Source organism: Mixophyes fleayi, chromosome 5, assembly GCF_038048845.1.
Source record: "Mixophyes fleayi isolate aMixFle1 chromosome 5, aMixFle1.hap1, whole genome shotgun sequence".
In the NCBI taxonomy this organism is placed as follows: domain Eukaryota; kingdom Metazoa; phylum Chordata; class Amphibia; order Anura; family Limnodynastidae; genus Mixophyes; species Mixophyes fleayi.
Genome location: NC_134406.1, coordinates 189,464,033 through 189,478,941, shown reverse-complemented (window position 1 = coordinate 189,478,941; position 14,909 = coordinate 189,464,033). Strand labels below are relative to the sequence as shown.

General features: G+C 42.0%; 1 protein-coding gene across 7 annotated transcripts in view; it reads left to right on the top strand.

Annotated features, from left to right (window-relative positions):
* The window catches only part of NFATC1 (nuclear factor of activated T cells 1), a 161,470-nt gene that overhangs the window by 122,368 nt on the left and 24,193 nt on the right, over positions 1–14,909 (top strand). The window lies entirely within an intron of this gene.

Sequence of the window (14,909 nt, the reverse complement as noted above, 5' to 3'; positions counted from 1 at the left end):
CTACATTAACTTACCTCTTTGTTAAGGAAATTGCCTTCTGCATGGATGTCCTCAGTCGATTGTATCCAACCAAGGAACCCAGTCTTTATCTAAATTTTGGAGGTCCTTTTGTAAAATTATTGGCATCAAACTCAACTTTCTTCTGCTTACCATCCTCAAATGGTTTATCGGTAAGACCTAATGAAGAAGTTGAACAGTTTCTACTTATGTTCGTTTCTGCTAATCAAAACAACTGGCTGGATTTACTTCCCTGGGCAGAATTCACCCACAACAATCACTTCCATTAGGCTATCTCAAATTTTCCTTTCTTTGTATTTTACGGCTAAGTTCCATCCTCTGAAAAATTCAGAAAAAGAGAATTTACCACTGGTATATCAGAGGATAGAATCTAACTGTAGCTGTCAAACAAATTTTAGACTCGCATATATCCAGGGGTACTTTGCAATTTCTAATAGATTGGAAGGGCTATGGTCCAGAAGAACGCTCCTGGTTTAAAGTCACTGATGCACATTTTCCTCGGTTAATCAAGATTTTCCCAAAAAATTTCCCGACCAACCTTTTAAGGTGTCCAGTGTACAACCTTAAGGGAAGGAGTACTGTCACTAAACTTACCTGCTTCACACTCATCTGCTGTTGATTTCCTCTGCCTCTGTGTAGAGGTCAGCCCTTGCTGGTTTGGGTGGTCACATGATCGTGACTGGGAGGCGGCATATTCAGTCCTGTAGAGTATATAAAGCTCACTCTGACATTGCAGCTGTGTCAGAGCAACAGGTATTCATACACAGACTGACTCCCTGTTGTTTGGTATTGCTGCTGACCTTGGCTTCTCTTGTGATTCCTTCTTGGATAGTGCCTCTGCCTGTTAACCCCTTATGTACCAGTCCTTGCTTGTTTTGACCACACTCTCTCTCATATCCTGATTTTGTTCTGCACTCTTGCCTGTGTACCAGATCCCGGCCGGTTATTTGACTTCCCTTCTGCATACTGATTTTGTACCTTGCTACCGCCAGTGTACCAGTCCTCGCCTAGCTGACCTGGTTTCTGATTTCTCTTTCTTTTCGCTGTGTTACGCCTAGTGGCTAATCGGTGGACCGTGACCTGTGTGTTCCCAGCCACAAAAGTCCATCCTGCCTTGTGGCAGTACTTGGTGAAGACCTAGGTACCCGTTAGACTCTGCGCCTCTGTTTGGCCAGCACTAAACCAGGCTAACACGTGTATCCATCACACCAGAGCTCTCTTCCTGAGACAATTGTCACAAATACTCAGACATAGAAAGCACTTGTATGTTACTAGCCTAAGGGTGATAATGCATGGAAGTGTTGGGACACTGATTTGTATATAGTGAGTTCACACTAACTGCGTAGAAGTTACAAAGAACAGAAGCTTGAAACAGTACATATGTCTGTAATTTTATTTTTCTTTATAAAGGATTTACAATAGAAAAATAGTTATTTGTGATTAAACTGATGGACCCTAAACTCAAAAATTGTCTGGGTCATGAAGTGGTGAAGTTGTTATGGAAGACAAGGACATTACTTACCAACACCTCAGGCAAAGAATAATGTAATTTTAGATATATTTTATAATACAGGTCTTAAATAGAGACTGCTTGGGTCATTCCATTTCCATCCTGCTGTTACAGAATTAGCATCACTTAAACCAATGCCCATGATCTTAGCCATAATTGACCACTCTCCTAGAATGTTGGGACACAGCCAGGAGAGCAGACCATTCTCCTGCATGCTGCCCACTAACCCCCTGAAAATCAGACAGTTGGTTAGTATGATCTTATCTAAAAGTAATTTAGCTGTTGACTGACATCTAGCATGTTTGACACTGATACATTATTGTGAAGGAGATCTGATTCTGATAACCCTCCTTTTCTCCCTATATATATTTATTTATTTTATATATATAAAATTTCATTAGACTCATTGTGCAATTGCATACTAAGTAACCCCTAATCGAGATACAATAATAATAATATTAATAATAATAAATAAATAAAAATAGTTAAAAAATCCCTCTATAATGGAAACAGGACTACACTGCATATCAACAGACAATTGAGCTACATGGGCCTGAGTCATTAAGGAGAGCGAAGCATAAAAAAGGAGTAACTTGGCACTTGGGCAAAACCATGTTGCATTGGAGGGGGAGGTAAATTTATAATGTGAGGACAGATGTATAGTTGGGGTAGGGCATGTCCTAGATCAACTTTAAGTTTCAGTGTAAAAATAATGCTATCAAGTTTTTGTGTGCTACATGAAAAAACAGCCAGTATTTAACTTATGTGCAAAATAATAAAATAATTTGCACCCCTTGCATTGTAAAATGGTTTGTCCCAGAGAAGATTTACTCCTTTTTTTGCCTTACTTTCCTTAATGACTCAGGCCCATTATGTATTCAGTATGGGTGTATTAATGACTCAGGCCCAGTATGCGTGCCTTAATGACTCAGGCCCAGTATGTGTGCCTTAATGACTCAGGCCCAGTATGCGTGCCTTAATGACTCAGGCCCAGTATGCGTGCCTTAATGTCTCAGACCCAGTATGCGTGCCTTAATGACTCAGGCCCAGTATGTGTGCCTTAATGTCTCAGACCCAGTATGCGTGCCTTAATGACTCAGACCCAGTATGCGTGCCTTAATAACTCAGGCCCAGTATGCTTGCCTTAATGACTCAGGCCCAGTATGCGTGCCTTAATGACTCAGGCCCAGTATGCGTGCCTTAATGTCTCAGGCCCAGTATGCGTGCCTTAATGTCTCAGACCCAGTATGCGTGCCTTAATGACTCAGGCCCAGTATGCATGCCTTAATGACTTAGGCCCAGTATGCGTGCCTTAATGACTCAGGCCCAGTATGCGTGCCTTAATGTCTCAGACCCAGTATGCGTGCCTTAATGACTCAGGCCCAGTATGCATGCCTTAATGACTCAGGCCCAGTATGCTTGCCTTAATGACTCAGGCCCAGTATGCGTGCCTTAATGTCTCAGGCCCAGTATGCGTGCCTTAATGACTCAGGCCCAGTATGCGTGCCTTAATGTCTCAGACCCAGTATGCGTGCCTTAATGACTCAGGCCCAGTATGCGTGCCTTAATGACTCAGGCCCAGTATGCGTGCCTTAATGACTCAGGCCCAGTATGCGTGCCTTAATGACTCAGGCCCAGTATGTGTGCCTTAATGTCTCAGACCCAGTATGCGTGCCTTAATGACTCAGGCCCAGTATGCGTGCCTTAATGACTCAGGCCCAGTATGTGTGCCTTAATGTCTCAGACCCAGTATGCGTGCCTTAATGACTCAGGCCCAGTATGCGTGCCTTAATAACTCAGGCCCAGTATGCGTGCCGTAATGACTCAGGCCCAGTATGCTTGCCTTAATAACTCAGGCCCAGTATGCGTGCCTTAATGACTCAGGCCCAGTATGCGTGCCTTAATGTCTCAGACCCAGTATGCGTGCCTTAATGACTCAGGCCCAGTATGCGTGCCTTAATGACTCAGGCCCAGTATGTGTGCCTTATTGACTCAGGCCCCATGTCTTAATTATTGTCATACATGAACTGTCTAAATTGTCAGTATTAGTACATGTGGGAGTGAAATCCATAGTTTCCCTGCTTAATGTAAAGCTGGAGATGACATCTTTTTTCTACACATTCAGAATTTTATGGATTTTAATTATTAAAATGTGCTTGCCTTTTGTAATTTAGTGTTGTTTTCACTCAGTCAATAATTTTTTTACCTTTATTATATATCTCTATTGCTTGAGCTTAATGGTTCATACCCACTGGTGTCTTTTAAATGAGTTGTAGTTTTCATAACACTACTTGTTACATTTTATGTGAACACACCAGGATTCCTAGATTGATCTCTAAAACACCAGTAATAGCCATATGCTTTCTACTAGCGTTTATGCTAGTGTCAATAGCGCAGGTGGGTATGAAGCCTAACACAAGGTGGCACTTAGGTAGAATTGCGGTTGGGGTAATGGCCTTTTCTCCAGTTTAGGCATCTGAGATGTATTAAACAGGTTTTTGTTCTTGTTAGGAACAAAATAATTTTACAATTTCACCGTTAGGAATTTTCATCACTAACAAACAAAGCTGTGAAGAGATAGGTATTGGAAAAAACATGCTAGATGGCTGTGTGCTGTCACTTTCAATTTCACCACATGTTGCTACACGAGACAGTTCTTTTGTAAATGGGAAATATTGACAGTGAAGCATTGAAGAAAGCACAAGTATCTTTTGTGCAGCCTGTATCCTTTTGTCTGTTTGTCTTTAGGCAGCACAATTGCTAGGTTCAGCCTGAGGTTGACACAATTATGTGTTCTGAAAGCCCATGTGAGCACTCCAGTTTCCAGTAGTCAGTATGTCATTACAACAACATGCAGGTACTTTGTAAAGTTCACAACTATTGTCTCCCCGATAGTCTGGATAACAAACCTTCTACTTCCTCTTCATCCCAAGTAGCCAGTCTTGGAGGATAGAAAAAAATAGAGGTTTCCTCATGGAAAGTTTTACTCATCTGGCTCCATGCCCGAATCTAGGGCCCACCGCATTTCTTGTGATGATTGAAAGAGTACATGCTGTGATAAAACGTGCTGAGTCGCTAACATTTGAGATGAAGCTTTGGATTTGATGGATAGAAAAAAAAAGTTATAAATAAAGGGCCAGAATAATTCATTAGGGTCAGCTCTTTAATGGGTTTAAATGTTTACCCCTGTGAGGCAAAGAGCATTAAAACAATCAGACCGCCAGGATATCATGCTTGCCTCTCCCCGTTTAACCTGTGCCCCTTCCTCTGAACATCTCTCCAGGGGCTCACAGAAGAGATTGGTCTGCAGAGCTTAATTGACAAGGGCAGGTGGCTCACACATTTGCAAGCCAATAACTTGCTCTAAATACATGACTGTAATGAACTTCACTTGTACTTAACTGCTGTTTTGTGGTGTACAAAGGCAAGGTTCACACTAATTTGTGTTTGAAAGTAAAAAGAATATGTATGTAGATTTACAAACATTGCAGTCTAAGACATACATTTTGTACTGATCAAATGCTAAGTAGAAATCATTTAATAATGTATGTACATTATCTGATGCATAATCAAACACTGCTGTAATCTACCATGCCGAGGCTGCTCTAGCAGCCCCATCGAAGTGCCCCCTCCTCCACAAACTCTTTTTCCAATTCACCGACAGCCTACCGCTGCATGCGCACAGCACTTCCACAGGTGAGGGATTGACCGAATCAGAGAGGCTTCAGCTGGGTCCCATTGAAAATGACAAGAAAGCCCATCCTACTGTTTTCTCCATTTTTATTGCTGATCTCTCCTTAATTAATAGACCCCTATGTCTCAAAAGTAGTGCCTTCCATGCTATGTGTGCCAGTCTATAAAGGTACATTACAAAGGCAGATCAGGCCACATGTGCTCAGCAAAACTATACAGACCCACTGAGGCCCAGTTAGTGTAGTTGGCCAGTGACCAATCTCACTGTCAGATTGCAATCATGATCGGACCATATTTTCCACCAGTCCTGATCGTCATCATATTGATCTCAATTATATGTTGTTTGTAGTTTATTATTTTTTGGGTCTATATATGCAGCAATTTGTGGTCTATTTGGTGTAAAACAACCAAACTAGCCATCAGGATTACTGTATGCATGGGTAAATTAAATCTTTTTTACATGGGGGCTTGTAGACTACTAATTTGCCACCCAGGTTGAAATTCATAATGTAGTCTAAATTGGAACTCCCTTACTGTACATGGCTTACGGTAATCCTCCTCGTTCCTCCGATGCTCAGCCTCTCAAGTCATAGGTACTCATAAGTGTCATTTGCATTCATTGGCGTAATGTCCTTTCTGGGCGTGCGCAGAGCTATGTCAAGCAAGATACAGTACACAAATGAATCAAGGCCCTGTATGTGCACCTAAGCTTGATTGTCACCATTGCCTCAAGCCATTAAAGTTAAGGCTAGTCCAAGCCTGTATGTCTGTCTTTTTTAACATAAACAATGTATGCATACTCCTCAACTGTCCATCTTTTGGACCAACCAAAATGTTTCCTTTCTGAATTGTGAATTTTGACGTTTTTGAATTAACACCATTTGTTTAAAAAGTGTCTGACCATAACTCCCAACTTTCCCAACTTAGGTGGGACAGCCCTGTGTCTAGGGGACTAGGAGGTGTGAGCCGTGACATTGGTGAGCACAGCAATGCAGGTGTGCTTTTTTAGTTATGGATGGGCAGTGGAGGGGGTGGGAGGTGGCCTAACACTTCAGAAGTGCTAGGGTCATCCAATGTTGTGTAGCCATGACCACAGCGGGAGATAATAAAGTCCACTATCAGAGGCGCACGTTCTCCATTGCTGTCCAAATTTCCCAATTCAGTTGTAGGGGGTATGGTGTGACTGCTACCTTTTAATTACATTTATTTTGTACATTATTACATGTTTTTTTGTTGTGATGTCCATTGTTTAGTATTGTAGGCTTGGTTCATGATCTTCAATGGCTTTGAACAAATGGAAAAGATGCATGTTTTAAAGGTAAGTTTTTAAGAAAACCCACCGCCTTGTTTAATAAATGTGCTTTATATACAGTTTCTCGTACACTATGCAAGTGCAAAAATGGATTCCAGGAATGAGCAAAATACTGGAAGATGTGAGACCATTTGCTGTTTTTTATGCTCTCATCCAGATGAAGGGGCAGAGAGTGAGTTACTTTTACAAATGGCATAGTGCACAAGCTACTGTGTATGAAGGGCATTTGTCAAAAGATGTCAGGTTTTGTTCTATGTGTTTGAAATGTTGGGTGGCCTAGAGTATAATGCAATGTCTTCTTAATATAAAAGCAAAGATCCATGAACGGTAAGAAAATAAATATTTAACTGCTGCAGAACAACATACAACTTGCTGACACGGATAATCCTAGTATAAAAATGGTCTCTGTCCCTGTCTGCCTAAGCCAAGGAGTAAAAAATATGCCAAGGTGAAGTTCCAGCAACCTTTCTATTTTAAGGTCTGTGACAGTCATTTTACCACTGCTTATGATCACTGAGCATTCATGAGTGTGTGCACAAGTTAGAAAGGGTCAACTATCTTTACTAGTGCTTGTAATACAGATGAAGGTAAACATATGGATGTGATTATGTGAATAATTGACTACTATGTGTACAGATCACTGTTGGCTAATATAGGTGGAACTCATTTCTTTCTTCTGAAAATATTTTATCAAATGTGGAAAGCAGCATATTGAGTGTAATTTACCTAAGAACTCATCTAGGGGCCTATTTATCAATTATTGTTTTTTCACCCGATATTTACCAGTTCCTGTTGCATCACTTTAAGTTTTTGGAGCTATTTAATATTTTGCAGGGACAGCGCTTCCAGAGAGTGACTGTCCCTGCGAAGAAGTTCACATAGGCAGACACAGAGGAGCCCACAGTAGGGGCTTTATTCGCAATCCTGCTCCCAGTGGCAAGCAGACGCGGTAAGAGGCTGGTGACTGTTAGGAGCAGGGCCCTCTTAAGACCATCTTGGGCCCCCGGACACAGCAGTGCACCGGGGCCCCTATATATACAATTTTTTTTAAAAATGATTATATATATGGGCCCGTCGGAGTAAGAAAAAAAAAAAACCTGGAAAAAGAAAAGAAGAAAATACTTACCGTGCTGTCAGCTGGCGATCCGGCTCCCTCCCTGGTCTCCTCCTCTGTCGCGCTCCGCAATGGATGTTGGGTGGGCGTGATGACATCACGCCCGACATGCACTGCGAGCGCGACGGAGGAGGAGACCAGGGAGGGAGCCGGATCGCCAGCTGACAGCACGGTAAGTATTTTCTTCTTTTCTTTTTCCAGGTTTTTTTTTTTTGGCTTCCTCCGACGGGCCCCCCTTTGCTGCAGGGCCCCCGGGCACCTGCCCATTGTGCCCTATGGGAAAGACGGCCCTGGTTAGGAGCAGGGCTGAGGTGATCAGTGGCTAGTGAGCAGTATGGTGCCAATAACTCAGCTGCACCCAACAGATGATCTTAGTGTAAGGGGTGATGTAAGTTACCGGTGGGCATTCCAGGACTGATGCTGTGATGATAGCAGATTGCTATCCTGGCAATAGGTGCTAGTCCTTCTGGATTGGCATTGTTTCCACGTCTATTGCTGGGACGGAGGAGAGACAGAACGTCCAACCTACAAAGGATGGATCTGGAGAGATCCCTTTACTCTGTCTCCAGCAGGCCTTTACAATGAAGGGAAAGCTGCTAATGCCATCTGAATGCTCACAGCGACACAGAGTATTTCTGGAGGACAGTGCTGAACTTGTAAGAGGCAATAATCTGTCAAAAGCTATAAACCATAGGCTGAGTCAGGGGTGCAACTACTGCTGTGCAGAGAAAGGGGCAGATAGAGGGCCCCGAGGTGCGGGGGCTTTTGGAGGATGATCCTGTATAGCTGGTCTCCCCAAATTTTCTTACAGAACCCGGCCATGTAGTGTTCTGTCCCTAGTGGTCTGAGCATTTGATAGTGGAAGGAGCAGGGTCAGAACAACAACACAGTTATTGATGTTAGGCTTTTTACAAACTGCTGTGAGGAGATAACAGTGTCAAACACACCTTTGTAAATTCATATCCGACTAGTTTTATAATTGCTGTATTTGTAATTAGGATAAAATTATCAGAGATTGTCCTACATATGAACCCATTGTGCTATTAGCAGTTGATGCTACATCTAACGTGCAGGCAGGGGTGGTAGAAATACCCCGGGCACCCTAGATGTCTCTCCCTCTTCGGACACCCTACCACTTCTTGGGAGCTCCATTCCTTCTGTGCTGCCACACATCCCCATTTCTTACTTTATATAGTGCAGCTCTGTCAGACTGAGAGTGACAACATATCCCAGAGCCACAGTCTCAGTCTATCACAGATATGGAGGTGCAGCAGCTGCTGCCAACTTCACAGGTAAGATGTTGCTGGCTGCTGCTCCTCCATGCGGAGGGCACTCAGTGAGGGGGCTCCTTGGGAAAATTGAAACAATGAATGATATCCATTCACACTGGCTGAAAAATCCGGGTTATTGCCGGCTCAGTGTGAACAGGTAACCTGCATCTACCCAGGTTGGATGACCCCGGAATTAGACCCGGGTGATTTGCAGGGTTATTCCCATCTGTATAATGTAATCCAGGTGTAGAGTCCGCTATTGCCGCTTTTAAAGCATAATTTTCACTCTGCCCATTAGAAGTGACGAAATCACCTCCTGTAGCTGCCAGACATCAGTGTGAGGAAATACTACTTATCTATTAAATTATAAGTCAATATTTTTTCATTCTTTTATTTTTATTATTCCTTTTCTTTTGGCAGACCCAGGCAGACCAGGGTTCAGTGTGAACCCAGTCGTCCCAGGGATTTGCCAGGGTGGGAGGCTCTGTAACCCGGCAATATCCCAGGTTCATATACCGGGGATATTGCCGGGTTGGCAATGTGAAAGTGGTATGAGTGACATGATGCCACTCATTCAATGTTTTAGGTGCCCCCTTAACCTTGGTGCCCTAGGCGCTTGGTTTGTCTCTTGGGAACCATAGTTTTTACCAAAGACATATGCAAAGGAGTGAACAGGGACGCAGAGAGGGGTTGGGGAGCCGGTACAAAGTATCGGACCTGAGCTTGCCTGGGGGCCCTGGCTTCTATGGTCCCTGAAGGGGGCACAGTCGCACCAGGAGGGAGGAGTCACCATCCTTGTGTGGTATGCCCTCTTCATGGACCAACGAAGAGGTCCCAAAGGTGTTGCTGTACCAGGGCTTAAAATTTCTTTTGGTGACCTTGGGAGTGATGGTCTCACTGCGAGGACCCCACAGGTCATGGACAGCAGCTGACAATACAACAATACAAAGGAACAAGACAGAAATTGTGGTCAATATACAGGTCATCGTAAGGACAGACAGAATTGATTGGGAATCAGAGGTTTTATCAAATATACCAAGACACAATCCCTCTCCCCAATAACTATATTTTCTACTGCTGTGGAAAAACAATTCTTGGCCAATATTTAAAGAAAATGTCACCAGGCTCCCTCTTGATACTGGATGGCAGCGATAAGAAGAGTCTTACCACTTCCCAAGACAGTCCTGGGACACTCTGTATGTTTGAGGTGACATGCCTCCCTAGGCATACAAACTGGAACTGGAAGCCCAGACAGCTTCCACTAACAGATTCTAAAGAAAAAAGAAAAAAATTAAAAGGAAAAAAAAAAATAACATAGTAAAACCAAAAACAGCAAAAATACTTTCTTTTAATATTAAAGCATTTTTCCTGAGTGCATCCCCAATTAAGTGGTGTTTACAATCAGAGGACAGCAGCATTACTTGTACCACTGCTGTCCTTGGTAATCAGATTTCACAGAAAGCCCCAGTGTTGGCTACCCACCTGTGATAATCTTTACTGGCCCCGGTATCCGTGAACATCGCGTTCCGAAGAGCCAGGGGTAAGGGTGATTTTTTTATCACAGAAACAGCAGTTTATCGGAACTGCTGTTTCTGTGTTCCGTTTTTAATAAATTTGAATCCATGCGATAAGGATTGATAACTATATTTCATTTTTGAAAAACATTGATAAATGGGCCCCTAAAGCTTTCAGATTTCCATTCCTTTTAGCAGGGCAATATAGCATTAGGTTCCTGTCACCATGTTTCACTGTAGGAATAGTGTACCCGGGATGATACCTAGTGTTAGCATTGCGCAAAACATACAGCCTATGGTTGAGACCAAAAAGTTAATCATGGCCTCATTATTCCATATATTTTTGTTCTGCTTGGTATGAGGGTTTCCAACAAGTTGCAGATTTATTTTAGATTTTATGTAAGTTTTCTTCAATTGTTTTATTATTGTCGCTCACACGTGAAGCGCATATTTGTAAAGTGACCGGGCTATTGCTGTCACATTAACAATTTATCCAATCTCTGCCATGGATCACTTCCTTATGGAGAGGATAGTCACTAGGCTCCATATACAGATGAGGTAGATTTTATTGCAATTCACAAAGTACGATGGCTCAGAATTAATTATATGAAGAACCAATATAATCTTGTGACAGTTCCCTGATTACTTTTGTCCTGGACAGTTTGGATATTAAAGTTGATTGTAAAAAAAGTTTAGCGTCATGGAGCCACTTACTAAAATAAACTCAACTCCGTCTGCAGTCACTGCCACAATGTATAGAGGCGTAGATGGGGATAGGTGGCACTGCAAGGTTATAAAATCTATTACAACTAACCCGTCCAGCTGCCTCTGGTGCTTTGCCCTTGTTTGTCCTCTCTCACAAGCGCACCCAGCTAATAGCAATTATTTATAGGTGCACACACCTGAAAAGGCTCATTTTATATAGTTGCTCCTTTTACGGCGCTCCCGGTGGTACGTGTGTGGGTATGCATTCAGGTATATGCCATAAGATTAGGCGCTGTCTACTTAAACGGACTAAGATTATTCTCTGATGCCTTAGCAACAGGGTGTATTTTAATTCATTGGAGTCTATTTATTAATGGGAGATAAGCCCTAAATTCTGTTAATTCTGAGGTATTTATAGCGGGATTTAGGGCTTCTCCTCATTTACCAATGCCCCCGGGGCAGAGAGGGGGTGGGGAGCCGGTACAAAGTATTGTCTTTGTATTGTTGTATTGTCAGCTGCTGTCCATGACCTGTGGGGTCCTCGCAGTGAACCCATCACTCCCAAGGTCACCAAAAGAAATTTTAAGCCCTGGTACAGCAACACCTTTGGGACCTCTTCGTTGGTCCATGAAGAGGGCATACCACACAAGGATGGTGACTCCTCCCTCCTGGTGCGACTGTGCCCCCTTCAGGGACCATAGAAGCCAGGGCCCCCAGGCAAGCTCAGGTCCGATACTTTGTACTTTGCGATCACTCTACTATAAATTATTAGCTGGTACAGACTCCTATTGAAGCCGCTGCCCCAGCTAATCAATTTCAATAAACTGCCATGTTAATTCATTTCTATAATTGCGATAAGAAATTAAAATTAACGTGAGCAATTTGTTATTGGTCATAAATAGACCCCTGAAAGGTAGGCTCACCTGCAGTACCACATGGATGAATAAGTAATGTAAGAAGGAGTGTTCACAGTGGTAGTATGTAGCAATAGCATAACATAGATGTACTATATAAAAATGGATAGCAGAAATTGTGACATTGCAAGGGTTAATACTTTATGCTCTACATTAATAGTGCAACCCAGACCCATGATGGAAATGCTTTTGCGTAACATGCCTGAAAAATATGTCCACTTTATCTTGTAGCATGGGATTTTCTGTAATCTGTGCTTGATATGAAACACAATAGACGTAGTCCACAGTAACTCTCCTTCTTGTTATCCTTGTGTGCACTTTAAGCTATCGTTCCCATGTCTGTATCACTGTGGTCTTTCTTTGTTTGTAGACATCAGGGGGCCAGTTGTCCTATCTCTGTTGTTAGAAAATCTGATGTTGTGCCCACACTATCACCTCCCCTTTCAACTGTCCTACTATCCTTTCCCAAACTAATTTGTAGCCTTCCATCTCATTTGTGTTATTACCCTGGGACTTCTCTATCAGACCCATGCAGCTGCTGTTTTTTTAGATATGGCAGGAAGTAGGCACCGGAAAGCATCGAGGGGATAGAAAAAAAAAAAAAAGATAGAAATTCCTCTTGATTTACAAAGGTTCTGGCTCCAATCAAAGCTAGTTGCAAAGGAAAAAAAACTATAGTAGACATCCCTGTCTGGACTGTTGATGTCAGGACGAAGCATTAAGCCATCACCTTCTGTAGGGTACTCTGGAGTTATATGATATGTCTCTGTAAATCTTGAAGCACTTGGCTCTATGAAAAGTTCCACTTCACTTGCACTATAGAGGTGGAACTGACACGTGTGCAGTGGGGAGACTTATGCTTGCTCAGCCTTTTAACCAGCTGAGAAAACCCCTCTATAAAATGCATGGTGGAATCCAGGGCACTCCTGCTCCTTTTAAATAGCAGTTCTGTGCTCCAGTTTTCCTTTAATTCCTGGACTCTGAATTAAACCTTTAAATATGACATGACATGCAATATATTCAGGACCCTGCTCGCAAATCCTTATAATTTACAGTTTCTGTCAAAGGTTGGTGCTGTATATTAAATGATCATAATATTATAATGACATAGATCATTTCCAAATCAATAATCAGATTTAAAGATCAAAAATATGACTAAAGTGCTGAAACGTTTACTTAGCAAATATGATTATTTGGTGCGGAATATAGGGGGTCTGATTAACGTATTTTGCGTTAAAATCACACTGAGCATACCCAGAACTGGAGCGTACACCAGAGAACGCAGCAACGCCCAAGTAATGTTCGAGCACAAAGGACTCTTACTACTCATGGGCAGAAGGGGGAGGGGACTAGGTGTATGCACGTAGTCAATGTACAGTAAGGGCGTGCCAAGCTCAATCGCATTCACAAGCGTCCGATTCAAGCTTTGGGCATCTCTAAGGTACGTGATTTTCAGTCATATCACTTGCACCTGCTACAAGTCTGGTGTAAGTGCAGATTATTAGTGATGACGGCTGTGTATACATGCTAGAACATGTGTTTGCAATCAGGAGTAACTGTAAAAATACATTTTATGTATAGCAGACATTTATAACATCCTAATAAATGTATTTTATGGGGGGTGGATGATAAATTAAACCCCTTTTTTATGTTTTGTCATTACAAATTGACTATATTACTACTGACAATTATTGATTTTTTTTTTTAATTTATTTATTTGCGTTCTTTTGGGACTTTGTATTGCACATATGTATTGGTTGTGTCCTGCAGTGTATTGTCTGTTAGAGCAGAGTGACCTAGAACTGTATTCTTCAACAGACGTATCTTCAGATCTTCTCCTCAATGTGGAGTTAGCATGGGTTTCCTCCGGGTGCTCCGGTTTCCTCCCAGAGAAGAAAAACATACTGGTAGGTTGATCGGTTTCCAACAAAATGGACTCTAGTCTGTGGGAGCGTGTGATAGAGCATTTAGATTGTAAGATCCAATGGGGCAGGGACTGATGTGATTGGCTGCATATCCTCTGCACAGTGCTGTGTAATATGATTGATGCTTTATAAATAAATGATAATAATAATAACATGCTTTATATGGCTGTAACCCCATCAACAGAATAACTGCATAATATGTACAAATCACACAAAAATATTTACAAACAATATAACGTGCAAAGTTTATTTTTATTTCATCACTCCATTATTCAGTTTTACACCATTCCACATCTGTAAACGATTAAGTGGGAGAGATGACATTTTAAGATGTTTTCATTTTAATTACAGTCTCCAGATGAAATTATCAGACCGGCTAAGTGTATTCCTCAGTGACATATGTCAATAACCAGCATCCCCTGCTGCAGCCAGCTATGATGGGGGAAGCCGCGCTGTTTGCTGCTTTTGGCTCAGTTCTCCTTTTTTACAGTGTCGGACTCAGAGCTGCCTTCATAGGCAATGTCTTCCTTTTTCTTTTCATTTTTTTATTCTTCCTTTCAACAGTAGCTTTTGCCAGAAAGCTGTACACTGTGTATATTACCCTGGTTTTAAAACCCAAATTTACAAAAAAATAATCTCTTGTTGACATTGTAATAAAAGTAAGAATAGAAGCAGGATTTCAATTATTTTAAGGAGCTGAGATAGTTCCCTAGGAATCTCAGACTCTTAGTGCAGAGAAGTTATTTCCTTTTGGCTGTTGACTGAAAAAAAAGGGGTTGGTTGTATTAAATGATGTGGCAGATGTAGAGCTTGAGTCAACTGGGAGGAAATGGTGTCTCCCCATTACTTATAAATGTTCAGAAAGCACTTAACTCTTTCTGAACCAGAAGAATCAGTAAATCACTTTACACAGTATTATTTTTAGAAATCTTG